Source organism: Excalfactoria chinensis, chromosome 1 (genome assembly GCF_039878825.1).
Source record: "Excalfactoria chinensis isolate bCotChi1 chromosome 1, bCotChi1.hap2, whole genome shotgun sequence".
In the NCBI taxonomy this organism is placed as follows: Eukaryota; Metazoa; Chordata; class Aves; order Galliformes; family Phasianidae; genus Excalfactoria; species Excalfactoria chinensis.
Window position 1 is genome coordinate 41,394,553 of NC_092825.1, and position 15,788 is coordinate 41,410,340.

Sequence of the window (15,788 nt, forward strand, 5' to 3'; positions counted from 1 at the left end):
TGTAGGTAAGCAAGGGTAATAAAGAAAAGACACGTCAGGAAGGCACCAAGCAGATGTGTCCATCAGCAATCCTGACCAAGCACCAAAAAGCCCTTATTCAAAGATGGGGACAATGGTTAGAGTCTTCTAACCTGTGTCTTCTTCCTGCCCTGTGGTCTTATTCCTTTATTTAGCTATACATCCAACAGTGTACCTGAAATCTGCCCTATTAAATCCACCTTGTCCCCTACATCTGAAAAATCTAAACACCAGGCTGTCCACATCAACCCCTGCAGCTCTTCCAGAAGCTGCTACTCTTTGTTTATACAGCCTGAGTGGAAATGTGTTGGGATGCCAGACAATAGCAGCCCTAGTGTATTGAATAATGCTGCACTCCAGCACATGAAAATACAGTGTCACCAGAAGACCTTGAGTCTCCTGGTTGTATTAGCACCATCTGTTGGCAGATAATTTACACAAGGGCTCGGAGAGGCTTGATGGCAGAAGAAACAGTGCCTTGGAGTTTTATGCATTAACCTTTCCATGAATCATCTACCGAGCTACTCAAGATACTGTACTCAAACCCTGTGTAACTCAGGATTTCATTTGTTATACTCGTTAAACACAGATCATGTTACTGAAATTCCAACAAACTTAGAAAAACAGTGAATCTCCTTTACCTTGAGATATTCCAGAAGGAAGCACTGGAGAACTTCTGTGTGCAGCTTCATTGAAGACTACAAGGATTAGCTTGTTCCATGTCATTCAACACATGTAAAACTATGGAGGAGAAAGGTCATCCACCTAAGTACTCAGGCTTCTACAGCTTCAGGAGTGTGTGCAAATACATATTTCACATGCTTTCACATTTTTCCAATTACCACGTCTGTTGCATCCTGTGCAACCACTATGCCTTAAGTGTCACTGTATAGTGCCATCTCCCTGAACAGTTTTAGATAGCTGCCATGCTTTAAATCAACAAGTCAGAGAAACATCCTCATTCTCTCTTCAAATGTAGGCTCCCTCTCTTTATTCCTCCCTCCCCAATGAATTATTCTGGATTAATGCCCAGAATGAAACACATTCAGTTATGGATCAGGGACAGTTTATACAGTAAATGTGGCCGAGTTTAACATTTTCCTTCTCAAATGCACAAAGTTTTTCTATGCTAATAGAAGTCTTTCCTGATTTCCAATATGCCTGAGTGCTAGAGGATCTCAGGGTGATAGATTTCAAAATTGTCAGTTTTTCTAATAGGAACAGTAAATTAAACAATTTCTTACGTTGGCTTATATTTATTCAGTTTACTTTGCCTTTTGTTCTGAGGCATGTCTTCTCGGGGAGAGGAAATGAGAGTGAATAAAAACAAAGATTATGAAGATGGGAACCTTCTGAAGTTTCAGTAAAATGAAATGAGTCATGAAAAATGTGGCTTGGGAAAGAACAAACATGAAGAGAGCAAGAAGTGTGGCTAGGAGAAGGGAGAGACAGAAACTGCTGTGCCTACTCGATAGAAGGTGACATTGAGACTCAAAGTCTATATCGTTATAAATGAATAAGTAAATAAATAGATAAACAGAAAAGAATATTAAGATTCTTAGCTATGTTATCATAGCTAAGAATATTTGTAACTATGAATCTTTCTTCATATTCCTAAAAAAAAAATAAATTAAAAAAAATTGTCAGTAATTCTCAGACTCTTTGTTGGCAATCACTTCTAAAAATTATACTCTGACGTCCTAGTTTGGGAATTACTACCCGGTACCTTCAAGAAAACCCCAAACCTTTACTCCCATCCCCATACTTCTACTTGTGGGTTGCTTTGATGATATCTACTGCTTATTTTCATTATTTTCCCAGAAAACTGTCTATAAACTGCCACTGCCAGTGTACTCACTGAAATGGCCCTTGGCTGTTGGCTTCCTCCATCCAATCAGAGATGGAGTCTGCTGCATTTAAGCCACCTTCTGGCCAGAGTAAGTCAGGGAAAACCCCTGTCTATTATCTCAATGTAAATGAAGAGTTTATGGTGACAATTTGATGATATCTACTTATCATAATTCCTCCTATAGCTTCAGGAAGCCTGGTCTCCACTTGGCAAAGTGCTTGGATCACTGCCTAGAGGAGCCGTTGTATGCCTGAGGAATTTGCTGGTAAAAGGTCATCTGAAAAACTTCATTCACCAATTCATAGTCAGCAAAACACTGCCTGCCAAGCACTTGCAGAGTTCAGGCTTGCTCAAATGAGCAGTAAATTCTGTCTCAGTGAAAAGTCTTTGTGTCATTTAGGACATCTCACCAGTAACTGCAACACATGCTTTCATTAGCACGCATTTGAATGCTTCAAGCAACCACTTCAGTGCACAGGTGTCTTTACTTCCACTTCCTCTTGAATTTCTTTCATGACAACTAACACAAATAGTGTGCAATTCTTCATTTTCCCGTAGATCTTTGATTTCATTAAAGACTGTAAAAATTTTATCTAAATCAATATAAAATGTTAATGCTATGCTGCAGCACTTCCAGCTAGTAGAGGTGATGTCTTCTGTCATCAGAACAATGCATTCCTGTGGGTGTTTACTGAATTAGATTAAATCAGTAAGGGTTGCCAAAAGAAACATTAAGGGAATAACACTGTAATGCATTTTTGCAATCTAGGCTTATTAGAGTTTATTAATATAGCATGTATGTAACAGATTACTTAGAAGATCTATACTTCAGTTGTGCCAGCAGTGAAAGCTTTGGACTTTCCTTTTACTCTACAATGAGAAAAGTCATGTAGGCAATGTAATGTTACTTTAAGGAATGCCTTAATTCCAAAGTACAGAGGTAAATGCAAAGTAAACATATCTGATTTAAAGCTTTACAATATCCACTCAACATTTGTATCTGTCATAAAATAAATCATGATGACACTGTTTATGTGACCATTCTTATATACACAATAGAGATCATTGTTCAGTAAGATGATGTAGTGATAGAGTTTGAGCCAGCACTGGTGGGTTTTTCATTTCTTTTGTATTAAAATTAAAATCTTCATTTTGAACCTTCCATGCAGATCATATTTTCTCAATAAAAAGCAAGGTACTTTATTTGCTCATTTTATACTGGGGAATTTCACTAGCTGATTTTACTTACTAAGCACATCTAGTACTAGAACATATAATATTCAAAAAAAGAAAACAGTTTTAATGAAAGATACCAAGAGCATGGAATGAAAGTATGCAGTATAAGGCCTTCAGTAATAAAGAAAACAAGAAAGTTGAATTCTCAGACTCTGTCTGGGTGCTCTTGGCAATGCCACAGTTATACAGTTAACTCTTAACAGTTTGGTAAAATCTGTATATGAATGTATCTTGGAAAATCAGATTGGTAAAAACCGAAGTATTTTTTTCTTATTGTTAAATTTGGAATATTGCATTTCCTAGTGACTGAAGTTTTTCGATAGGCTTCACAATTAGTTTTGATCTATACTTCATCCCAACATGTGAATTAGCTTAATCGAGATAACCGTTATTTCATTCCAAGGAAATGCAGAAAACAGAATAAAGTCAATATTTAAATCCTTGTGTTATTGAAGTCAGCAGCAAAACCTGAATTGATTTTCATGGCACTGCATTTCTCTTTTCATAGCTTTGCCAGAAAGAGAGTGAAAGAGAGAGAGAGAGGTAGCTAGTTTCTGAAAGTTTTGAAATAAATGATTTTTATTTTTTTTCTCCCCACACTTTTCTATTTTGAAGTGAAAAAGGACAGGGAAACAATAAAGGGAAACACATTTGTCTTCTACTAACTAGCAACATTTTTTCTTTTAACTGATGTTATTAAAGAGAAATAGGAGATTAGAAGGGGAGAAACTGGATTTAGATCAGAGGCAGTTGTGTAGATGTCATGCTCATTGAAAGGGTCACTAAGGAGCAACTGGGGAAAAGCACCAAGTCCCTCAAGAGCTGCACATCAATATATGAAGCTACTGTCAAAACAGCAGCAGGGAAGCAGGCTCAGACAGAGACCCTATTTTTGACAAGCAAGACTCACTACCTTTTTCCAGTTTATTAAAGTATGGCTGATGGGAAACTGTCTGTACATCTTATGGTGAGAGAAAAATATCTATATAGAACATTCTTCCTTTAATATGCTGATGTTATGCAGTCTACCCTTCCTCTATGAGTGAGTTAACACATAAAGAACACCATTTCCCAGGAAAACATAAAGGCCACCAGTAAACCATATTTACTAGATTTTGCTCTCAGAAGTCCTTAACGATATTGTGTAATGCCACAGTGCAAGAGAAGCCAAAGTATGCTTTTGTGTAAGAAAGTCTCGTGACAGTTTCTTGATGTTTTGTCTATGTTACTCACTTGTTTGGACTGCTGTTTCCAAGAGTCAAACACTTTTAACATTTGTTCTTGTTTCTTTTGTGCTAGTTTCTGTACAATGATCCCAATTTGTTTTGCAGTCCCATACTCCTAAACAGTTTACTAGAACACAGCTGAGGAATGATGCTTTTTTTATGAGTAGAAAGGAAGATGTAATAATATGCTAGTGAAGCACTAAAATGGGAGAATAGCTTGAGCTTCAGTCATGTTTTTCGTGCTACATTAAATAATTATGCTATTATTAACAAAATATCAGAAAAGGATGTTAATTTCAATAATACGGACATGCAAATAAGCAATTTTCATAAGCCGTCTGTTACAATAAGAAATCGAGATGATAAATTACAAATGATGTTCAAATGTAAAATTCATATAATACTCCTGATAGCATACTTGCAACATTTCAGTGCCTGAATATTTACTGGAAAAATTCATTGGGTCAGAAATTGCTATTTTGTCACATACCTCCCCTTTTTAATTTCCTTCTTGATAGAAATGATATGCAGAAAAAGTCAGCATTTAAAACATTCTCAGGAAGACAATAACCCCACAGTACCAGTCCTCATTCTCTGCCTTTTATATTGTGCTGCACAAGAGCAAGATAGAGGAGAAGCCTCTTACAAGAAAAGCAATACGGTTTCCAAGGAGAGTTGCTCTACTTTCCATGACACTGCAGACCCAAGAATCTACACAAAATTTTTGGGTGCTCAGAAGATCTAAGATCACAAGAAATAAGGACCACTACAATGACTGAAGTGTTTTGAAGATGGACTTAATCTTAGGAGCAAATTGCTCCACAGATGAAGATATTCCAGACTCAAATATGTGTAATTTTCAACCTCTAATACATGCACATCATCACCAACCTCAGGTGTTTACATTCAACAGAGCCCAGGATGAACATCTCTCCTTTAGTAAGGGAGATATCATTAGAACTATCAGTCTGGAGGAAATATGCACATACCAACACACTATTAGAATTTGTGATATATTCACAAATAGTAGAAGACAATGGCATCATCCATATTGCCTGTGGCATGACTGAAAGAAGAGTCTTTGGATTAGGTAAAAGATCTGGGAATTCTGGCTAACATCACTCTAAAGGGCAAGGGGATTATTAGCTCTTGAATGTTTTGACACAGGAGTTTTCAATCCACAATTTCATGTTAGGAATTTTTGCTAAAGACGATGAATAAAACATTCCAAAAAGTATAGACAAGTCAAAAATAAGACAGTTATACAAACTGTTTCTTTCAAAAGAAGCACCTCTGGTATTCAGTGTTCAATTGAAAGTTAAGAAGGTGAAATCCCTAAACAATAAGTTCAGGTTAGCGTTCTGTGGCAAGAATGAGACACCAAAATTCATGGTGTCTATATCATTACTTCAACATTAACTATTCCAGGGAAAGTTATGCTTTTATGCAATGAGGAGATTTTTTCGACCCAAGCAGCTCACCTTGGTTCAGGGTGCAGCAGTGTTTCACCCAAACATATCTCTGCTTTTACTATAGCAAGGAGTGAGATAACAGCAGAACTAGCAGTGATCCACTTATGACTTCTAATGTCACAGAATCTCAGTGGGCAGGTCAGTCTCAAAAAGAGCAGGAGGAAATAAAATCTGTATTTGTGTTAGAAAAGAAGATGAGAATAAAACACCAATCCTTCTTGAAAAGTTACACTGATTGTTTGCATTTTAGGGTAGAAGGTTTTACTTTGTGTAACTCTTAGCGGGAAGGAAAAAGAACAAAAAAGAAAGAAAAAAAGAATTTTTTTTTAAAAAAAAGGGAGCAAATTTCTTCAGCTGAAAGTTGTGACTCACTGAAGAGTGACTGAATTTGGTTCGCTGACAGCTGCTGCCTGTTGACAGCTGTGGGCTTGCCCAGGTTTGATTTCTGTTTTCTTTTTTTTTTTTCTTTTTTTTTTTTTTTTCTTTTTTTTTTTTTTCTTCCCCAAAGCAAATGTAAATGAACTGGGGAGCTTGACATGAATAAACTCTATGTGTGTTTTGTTTTTTGTTTTGTTTTTTTTTTCCCTTGATGGGATGCTAAACATTCTTTGACTTTGGAGTGAAGGAAGAAAAAATAGATGCAGTTGATGAAGAAAAGTGAGGAAACACAAGACCTGAAGAATTAAGAAAAATCTAAAAAGCTAAAGACTTCTGCCTGTCACATGTGAGAGTTACTGCTGACAAAAGGGTAGTAGGAAGCACACTAGTGATAGCATTAAGCTCACCATTGTAGCTTTTTGGTAAGTGTGACAAAAATAAAAAGACGGGGAGGATAATGAAGCATAGCAATAAAGCATATGGTATGTTACTGTCATTATTACTATGAGAAAATATTGGTTTGACTCCTCCAATTCTTGGAGTTCAGTTTGCCCTCTTTTAGCACATGGTAATCTATTATGCACAGGTATGCACTAATATATTTATTATATTGCATTATGGGTAAAGAGCAGCTGAATATTGTTCCACAAGTTTTCTCCCTATGTATTGGGAAGCTCTGTCATTCCTGCAGCAGATCTGTCCTTCAGCATAATGCTTCTTAAGGCAAAGGGTGCAAAGACATGGGGAAGAAGGGTTGGGAAGTGCATGTTGATTCAGTGGTTTTTTGTGAGCTATTTCCAGGAGGAATCCTGTGTTGAGAGAGCTTTGGGAATCAGTAACCAGAGTTGATCCTCTGCATCTGCAGCCAGACATCAGATGCCACAGAAGCAAATGGAAACATATGCTTAGAAATCTGTTTGGAAATATGCCACATCTGGGGGAAAAAGAGAGATCTCAGCTGGGATTTCATATGAGGAAAAAAAATACCCATCAGTTAACTCTGAAGTTAGCCATTTAGTCTTGTCTTCATAGATAAGGGTTTATCTCACTAAAGGAAACACTAAAAGAGGAACATTATACTCTACTGGAGCTTGTTATGTTTTTATTTGAGACAGTGACCAGTTGCATTATCCATGTCCATGAAATTGGTAATGACTAGCCATTCTGAACAGGTGTGTGTTAACATACCATTGTGCCTTGTGAGTATTTTTGTTTCCCTACTAAAGCTGTATAGAATTGCAGTGTTTAATCCCCACTACACTTGGGATTGCTTTCCCACACTTAAAGGTTCATCTGTTAATGTAGTTTCATGCTTCTTTTTGGTTTTCATCTCTCTCAGTCTCCTTTGCCTATTGTTCCCTCCAGCTTAACTTGGAAATTATTATTATATAATTAAGTTAATAATAATTATTAGCTTATCTTCCTTTAAAAACAAAGCAAAACAAGAAAAAAATTATTTATTTATTAAAAATATATATTCAAAAAACAAACCACACAAACATCCACAGATCCCTGGACATCTAATCTAAATCTCCTTTCCTCTAGTTTAAAACCATTCTCCCTTGTCATGTTACTATCTACCAATGTCAAAAGTGGATTTCCCTTACATTTATAAACTCCCCTTAAATATGGAAAGGCTAATATTTAATGATTAATATGTAATGAGATATTAATGATTTTTTCTGACTTCGTATGGATTTATAAAAGTGACTCGAAACTAACAGAGATTTAATCATATTTTTTGCCTAAAGTTTTGAGCATTCATTAACATTGGAATCGGAGTCCGATTTTCTGTGAACTTCAGAGCTGTGTAGATAAATATTGAAATATTTTGTTCTTTTGTATCTGGACTTAACAGATTCTCCATTACTTTTGTCTTCCCTTGGAAGAAGGTGTAATGCTGTATATATTTTTCTAACATAAAGTTAATAATAAGAAGAAATTATAATAAATAGTAGAGCATAATTCTTTTTCTGTGCTCATCATAACTAATTACAATTATTATAGCTACTGAATTAACAAGTTTAAAAACAAAAACAGGAAAAACCAATCCCAGCAAAATGTGCTTTTGGGACCATGCCTAGATAATCACAAAATCTGCCAAGAGAAGATGGAATATTTTGTTTTCAACACAGTGGAGGCCAATTCATGAGTTATATATGTTAACTTCATTTTTATGGTGAATGCTTTCAAAACAGTGTCTACTTTAGGATATTAGAATGAGAGTTTACAAGATATTTAATAAAAGAGTAAAGCACAGAATTCCATGCAAAGCTCTGTCATAGCTTCATGACAGATCTCGGTTGCATTCTTTCATGATGCCTGTCTGTCCAGAAATAACAGGTCTGAAAGAAGTACACAATGCAAGGGAGAATTTTTGCCTTAAATTTTAATTCCTTTTCTACATAAATCATTAAAATGCACAGTACATTTAAAGAGTCCAAACTTCTTAAACTGATTTCTCTAAATACAAATACACTGAAAAATGCTGACTGCCACAAAGCGTACGCGGACAAGGTCAAGACCAACACAAATTGACTAAAGGGGTATTCCACGTAATGTCACGCTGAACAATAAAATGGATGGAAGTTTTTCTAGGCTTGGTGGCTGCCACTTCTTAACAACTGGATGGACATCACAGAATGTCAGGGATTGGAAGGGACACTGAAATGTCATCTAGTCTAATCTCTCTGCAGGAGCAGGAACACCTAGATCAGGTTACCCAGGAACATGTCCAGGAGGGTTATGAATATTTCCAGAGAAGGAGATCCCACAGCCTCTCTGGGCAGCCTGTTCCAGTGTTCTGTTACTCCTACCGTGAAGAAGTTTTTTCTCGTATTTGTATGGAACCTCCTATGTTCCAGCTTGCACCCATGACCTCTTGTCCTACCATTGGATGTCACTGAGAGGAGCCTGGTTCTATCCTCTTGACACTCACTCTTTACATATTTCTAAACATTAATGAGGTCACCCCTTTGTCTTCTTTCCACTAAGCTAAAGAGACCCAGCTAAATCAGCCTTTCCTTGTAAGAGAGATGCTTCACTCCATTAAACATCCCTACTCTTGAACTGAAAGGCCCAGAACTGAACACAATACTCCATATGCAGTCTCACAGGAGAACCAAGATGCCATTGGCCTTCTTGGCCATGAGGACACAGTGCTAGCTCTCTATCAGATCAGTTCCCAACTTATACTGGTACCTTGGGTTTTTCTTGACCAGATGCAAGACTCTGCACTCGTCCTTGTTATATTTCATTTCATTTCTCCCTGCCCAACTCTCCAGACTGTTTAGATCTCACTGGATGGCAGCACAGACTTCTGGTGCATCAGCCACTCCTGCCAGTTCTGTGTCATCAGCAAACTTGCTGACAGTTCATTCTATTATTTCATCCAAATTGATGATGGATATATTGAATAGCACTAGCCCCACTACTGACGAGCTGTGGGTCAGTTGGTGGTGAGCAATTACATTGTGAATTGTTTTTTTAGTTCTTCTCATACCCATCAAACATTAGCGGGAAAGTGAGCAAGTGGCTATCTGTTGCTGAGTTGCCCAATGAGTTAAACCACAACAAACACCTTTAGTGTATTAAAACTATTGTTTTCAGAACTCTGAAAACACCAAGTTGAATTTACAAAAGGAAAATGTTTGATTGTTGCATAGAGTATTCTTCCAGAAGTTTTACTTTAAAATATGTTCATCTTACAAAGAAATTTGGGTGGTTTTTTGATTGATTGTTTTTTTTTTCTTCACTTTGAATATGGAACAACCATGGAATTTCAGGGGTTGGAAAGGACAGCTAAAAGCAGGTACCCTACAACAGGTCGCACTGCTGGCATCCAGATAGGTTTTGAATATTTCCAGAGAAGGAGACTCCACAACCACTCAATTGCTCCACAACTCTTACCATAAAGAAGTTCTTACACATGATAATAGTTCTTCTAAATATCATTTAGGAAGTTTTAACCCTCAACTCACAAGATTGTCAGTGTGTAACCACTGCTTAATGTCACTGTATGCTAAGAAGATTGCATCAGCAACTAATTAGCTTATAAAGGCATTTCTCTTTGCTCATAGACATCTTGATTTTTTCCCTCATAGCTCAATATTATAGAAGGACTCAGAATATGATGGAGACAAATCTACGTGTGCAGAGATGTTTTACCTGTTCCAGTTTTTGTGCTGTCATGCCTTCACAAAATGCCACCTAGCAAGTCCGCAGAGACAGAAGTTGACAATGCTGCCATCTAGCATGTTTCTCATTTGAAAATACGTGTTTAATCCCAATCACATTCTTCACATTACAATCTCTATTGTGTCATTAATAGACAGTATGAGTCTATAGAGCAGATTTTATATTAAATATCAGCACTCTTTTAAAAGATGATTTATTTTTCTTGATTAAAATTGCTAAGAATGAAAAACTTCAGCTTTTTACAACACCAGTGAGAAAATTGCAGGGAGGGAGCTGTAAGAGCCATCATGCTTCTGTTTTGTGATTTATTGATCAACATTTTTCTGTCACCACAGACTGACTTTTGTTTACATTTCATAGGAATTTGACATAACAGTAAATTCAGTCACCTGTCATATAAATATTCCTTCTCCGTTCCCTTTGGTTATAAAACTGGAATTAAAGAAGCCAGGACTTCCTGTAAGCTTTTTCTTTTACATAATTGTCACATACTTTATTCTGTGTTTTATTCAGTTTATTTTCTCATTACATTGAATCTTCTTCATCTAAAGAAGTTGCACCATTCTGCCCTAAACAGAAATTTGAAGAGCTAGCTATGTCACATAACTAATTTTGTGGTTAAGATTCCCTGTGGCATATAAAGAACTGAGGTTGCTGTCTTTGTTTTGAATTCAAGGATGTCAAAGAGGACCTCCAGCACCTCACACACTTGCCTCTGTGTCAACAGTTTACAGGCTGGTTCTGTGACTAATGGAGTGTGGGAACCCACGGACCCATGCCATGAGAAAAAGTGAAGGGGAAAAGAGAGAAATGTTGACCATGAAGATATCTGTAATTCATTCATGAATGTCTCAGAATAAAATGAGTACAAATAAAACCAATTTTCCAGTAGATGACTTACTTACTTACAGTAGACACTGAATTCCTTCATTTTTGGAGAATTCATGACTTTTTCCACATATTTTATTTTAGTAAAAATCAGAATAAAATTCTCATTTACTGTCTGCCAATGTAGCCTATATCTAGTTCTGTGGATTTCCTCCATTGATTTTTAGAAATTTTTCATCATTACTTGTTAGGTCTTCAATTCTGTAGTCTTTTTCCAGGAACCTCAATATTGCTAGTGACAGACTTCATTCTAAAACAAAGAACATTTCAACCCAGTAGTTTCTGGCTCAATATAAGGTCTTTTGTGTAAATGGACAACATTCAGCATTGGTGAAAGGATATGGGATGGCTAGTAGTGTAATTCTCATCATATCAGAAATAAAGCAAGCTTAAGAGATATGTCATATATGTATAATCATATGTAGAAGGAAAACATACTCTTATTCAGAAGAGATACTCATATATATGGAGGAAAGAGTGACAACTATATATGGAGGAAAGAGTGACAACTGTATCGTGTTAAAACATACCTTTTTACCAAATACCTCTAACAGTGAATCCCTAGTAGGATGCTAAATTACTTTAACATTCATCTGAAAATAGTGTGTCTACTAACAGGAATAAAATGATTCAATGAGAAAGTTTTTATTTATTTATTTATTTATCTTATTTATTTATTTATTTATTTATTTATTTATTTTTCTAGAGACAAGTTTGTTTAGGTTCAGGTTAATTTAGGAAAGGCAAAGTGCACATTCAGCAGTTTTAAAAGCCTGACTGGTGAGCTTTTGCCAAGCTGAAGTATTCTGCTTTGAAAAATACATAATTCCTTGAGATAACAAAAATTCATTTATCAGTAGCAAGATTCCCTTTTATTATAACTTACACAGTATCAGGTGCATTCAGTAATCTCAGTATTATAAATATCAGAAATAAGGTAATTTTAAAGACAGGAAGGAATTTTAACATGTGTTAAGTATTAAAAGTAATTCTGTTTTATACCTCTGGGCTTGCAAATTAAGCTGAGAAAGTTTTTTTTTTTTTTTTTTGTGGTTTTTTTTTTAATTACTATTATTTTTAAATGCCATGAGAAGTTTAAAAATAACAAGCAAGGGAAAAATAAAATTAAAAAATAAGTAAAAAGGGGAAAAAATAAAAATAAATATACATTGGTATGAATTTGAAGACAATTTGAGTCAAGTCTTTCAAGAGAGTAAAACTTCACTGACTTAATACAGAAGTATTATATGAAATGTTCACATACAGGAATGATGCACCTCAACTGCATTGTAGGAGTCAAGACATGTTGTCTTCTTACATGCTTATCTTCCCAAACTGAACAGAATCCTGGCAGCTTGCAGGACGTGGAAACAGTAGGAAAATGCAATCAGAAGATCTATGCTAGATCTGTCACATCATTCAATGGATCTAGTTTTCACTGGACTCACATATTTTAGTATTGTAGTTGAGCACTCCTTTCTGTAATTATAGCTTTTATGGTCTGTATTTACAGGCATATGAAGAGGAGAGATAAAAGACCTCTCCATGCAGACAATGGAATTATTCCTTATTGATAATACTGATTGACTTTATGACCATTTTATACTGCCTAAATCTTGTAAAGAAGCATGTAGTGTGAAGTGAAATACGTCATTGCACAGGTGTAAATGACTACACAAGATACAAGGAGAGCAGAATCAAGCCAGTTGTCCCTAATAAACACATTCAATCCAGAAACTATTGCATACTGTCATGTAAATGCTTAACATGTGGTTCTGTTCTAAAAATGTGACTTTACAATGCACTGAGTTTTTTACTGTACTTCAGCGATGCCATATAACATTTTCTCAAGTTAGAAGTAAAAAGCCTTTTTTTCCTCATAAATTGTTAGCACATTAACAAACTCCACGTGAACATTAGAACTCAATTTTTGTTTCTTCTAATGAGCTGCAAAAATAAATATTAACCTGTCTCACCTTTGGCTCAATGATACCCCTGCAGACTTACAGACTTCACTTCTTAAGGCACCAAAACAAATTTTGTCACTGGAATATAGAAGGAAACATTTTGAAAAAATATATCTGAAAAATTGTACACGGCAATTGTGTATTGAATTTGGGATGAACAAGACTGGTCATAAAATCCATTCCAAGCTCTTTCTAATGTTGAAATCTTCAGTTTTGTTCTCTTCAGAATTTTGCCCAAAATTGTAGAAATAAAAGCCAAGCACTTTTATAGCTCCTTTAAGATGTTTTTCCATACAAAATGGCCTTTTTCATTTTTAATAGTAGTGTGGGTAAAATAAAACTTAGTTTAGTAGTTCAAAATTCATATAGAAGGCTATTTAAGCTCGATTATTCCCTGCAAGTGCAAAACTCCCATTGTTTAAAATATCAGTATATGTAAATATAGGTTTTATCTGGATCTGGAGACAGAGTGATTAAAACGTGTTCATGGGAATGATTTTACAGTGGTAGGGAAACAGACTAGGTAATCTCACAAAACATTTCCCTGCTTATGCTTTGCATTGGCATGCCCTGCAGTACTGGAAGTATGATTTATTTCCTAATACAGAGGTTATCACAATAGAGATAGTAGAGAGTAGTAGAGAGTAGTAGAGAGAAATAGAGAGAAGTAGAGAAACGAGCTCTCTAATTCCTCTTATCAAGCTTACATTTCTTTTTTCTTCACAAAAGTGGAAAGTGCTTCAATGCTTCAATACAAAAAAAAGAAGAGTGAAATGAACCTTGGTATCTCAAAGTGCTGTGTCTAGGCACCTCCGCAGAAACCAGGGTGCTGCAATGGATAATTACCCCTTGGGAGGAAGCCAGGAGCTGAAGATTAGAGTTACATCCCAGCTTTGTGAATGGAAAACTTCACTGCACAGCAGTCAGAGGAGTGAAGTTAGTTAGAATATATTTACTGACATAATGTAGATACAATGGAGTGATTTAATTAAACTTAATTTTAACTAGGGCAGCTACTTAACAAGATTCAAGATGTCTGGATATACTTGATTATTTAATGCAATGAGAGTAGGGTTAAACACAGGGATACAGAAGGTCATCCTGTTGAGTCACAAATTCAGAATGGACTCTTTTGCTTTCTAACTCCTTGAAGCACAGAGATAAGGAGACTACGTGCAGCTGAATCCACTCCTAGCCCCAGGACAGGTCAATATTTTATGTCTATGGGATTGTATGTGCACAATGAATCTAAGATATAATTTTAGTGAAACTAACAAAGCTTACAATCGAACTGAGATGTGATCTTAGAGAAGCTAACAAAGCCTGAAACAAACTATGATTGATACGCACATAGCCCTGCTAAGCCCTATTGACTGCAAGAAGCTGATTGTTATTTTAGGCACTCAGCAGTGAACTGTGAAAAGTAAAATGATTTGGATAGTTATCCAAGACATACAGCCTGGAAATAGCAAACATCTGTCAAAATATAAGAGGAGAACAAATCTGCTGTATGAGAATATCTGTGAGATATAACTCAGTATTTCTTAGTGAACCCACACACTGCCTTATCACTGTATGTTTCTTGTTTCTTGTCCCTTACAAAGAAAGAACTTACATTTATTAATACAGGAAGATTTTAAACACATTTTTCATTTATTTTTACTAGCAAAGATATTGTTTTTGGTCTTGCAACTATTGCAGAGCTGGCATAAACCTCTCCTTTGCCTTCTTAAAGTTTGTTTTAAGCTCATAATGACTTTATAAGCAGTAAGAATTATTCTGGTTTGGATGAGATATGAGCTGTGAGAAGTGACTGTCCTCTGGCCCTTATAGCTATTTCTTAGTTTATAACAGTTGATATGGAATTGACTTCCTTGGAAGGAAGTAACATAATAAAAAATATTGCTCTCTTGTAGATCAATATTGATAAAGTTTCCTTCCCCTGTTTTAGTACAAGCAAACAGTTTAGTCACTGAAGTCAATGTTGCATGAGTTAGGGAAATCAAGGAATAAGGCCATAACTTAATTACACATTACTCTGACAAACACTAGGCTCTTGAATTATGACATTTTTCTCTCCTTCATGTAGGGAAGCAAGGGTACAAGGATTACATTAACTTACTCTGGAGTATCCAGGCAGTCAAATTTTTGTGCAAGTTCATATTATCATGGACTGGCATGTTAAATCTATATATCTCTGGTTTCTGAAAGAGTTTTGGTATTTATAATGTAAGAAAAAATTTGCTTCTCTAAATTATAGTCCTAATTTTTTCTGTGTCCCAAGAGGTCAAGAGAGGAAAATAGAGGAAAATCCCACCCACTCAGTTTAAGCAGATATTGTGAGAAGCATCTTTTTTTTTTTTTTTTTTTTTTTAAACCTAGTTCAAAATAAACGCAGTGAATGTTTACATTTTCTTTCATATTATTACAACAAAATAATAACAGACATCAGTCTCATCTGGTGGTTTTTTACACTAATGAAAACAACAAAGCTTCAGTGTGTTACAACCTGGTAATTGTATTGCTCTTTTAAGCAACACAAAGGTGATAGCTTTTG

General features: G+C 35.7%; 1 long non-coding RNA gene across 3 annotated transcripts in view; it reads right to left on the reverse strand.

Annotated features, from left to right (window-relative positions):
* The window catches only part of LOC140264724 (uncharacterized), a 48,008-nt gene that overhangs the window by 16,551 nt on the left and 15,669 nt on the right, over positions 1-15,788 (reverse strand). Inside the window, exon 1 of one of the 3 annotated variants that reach the window (XR_011906093.1) lies at positions 660-761. The exons of the other annotated variants lie outside the window; for them this stretch is intronic. This is a non-coding gene — a long non-coding RNA (uncharacterized lncRNA). Of the gene's footprint in view, positions 1-659; positions 762-15,788 lie in introns of those variants that run through there. 3 annotated transcript variants of the gene reach the window in all.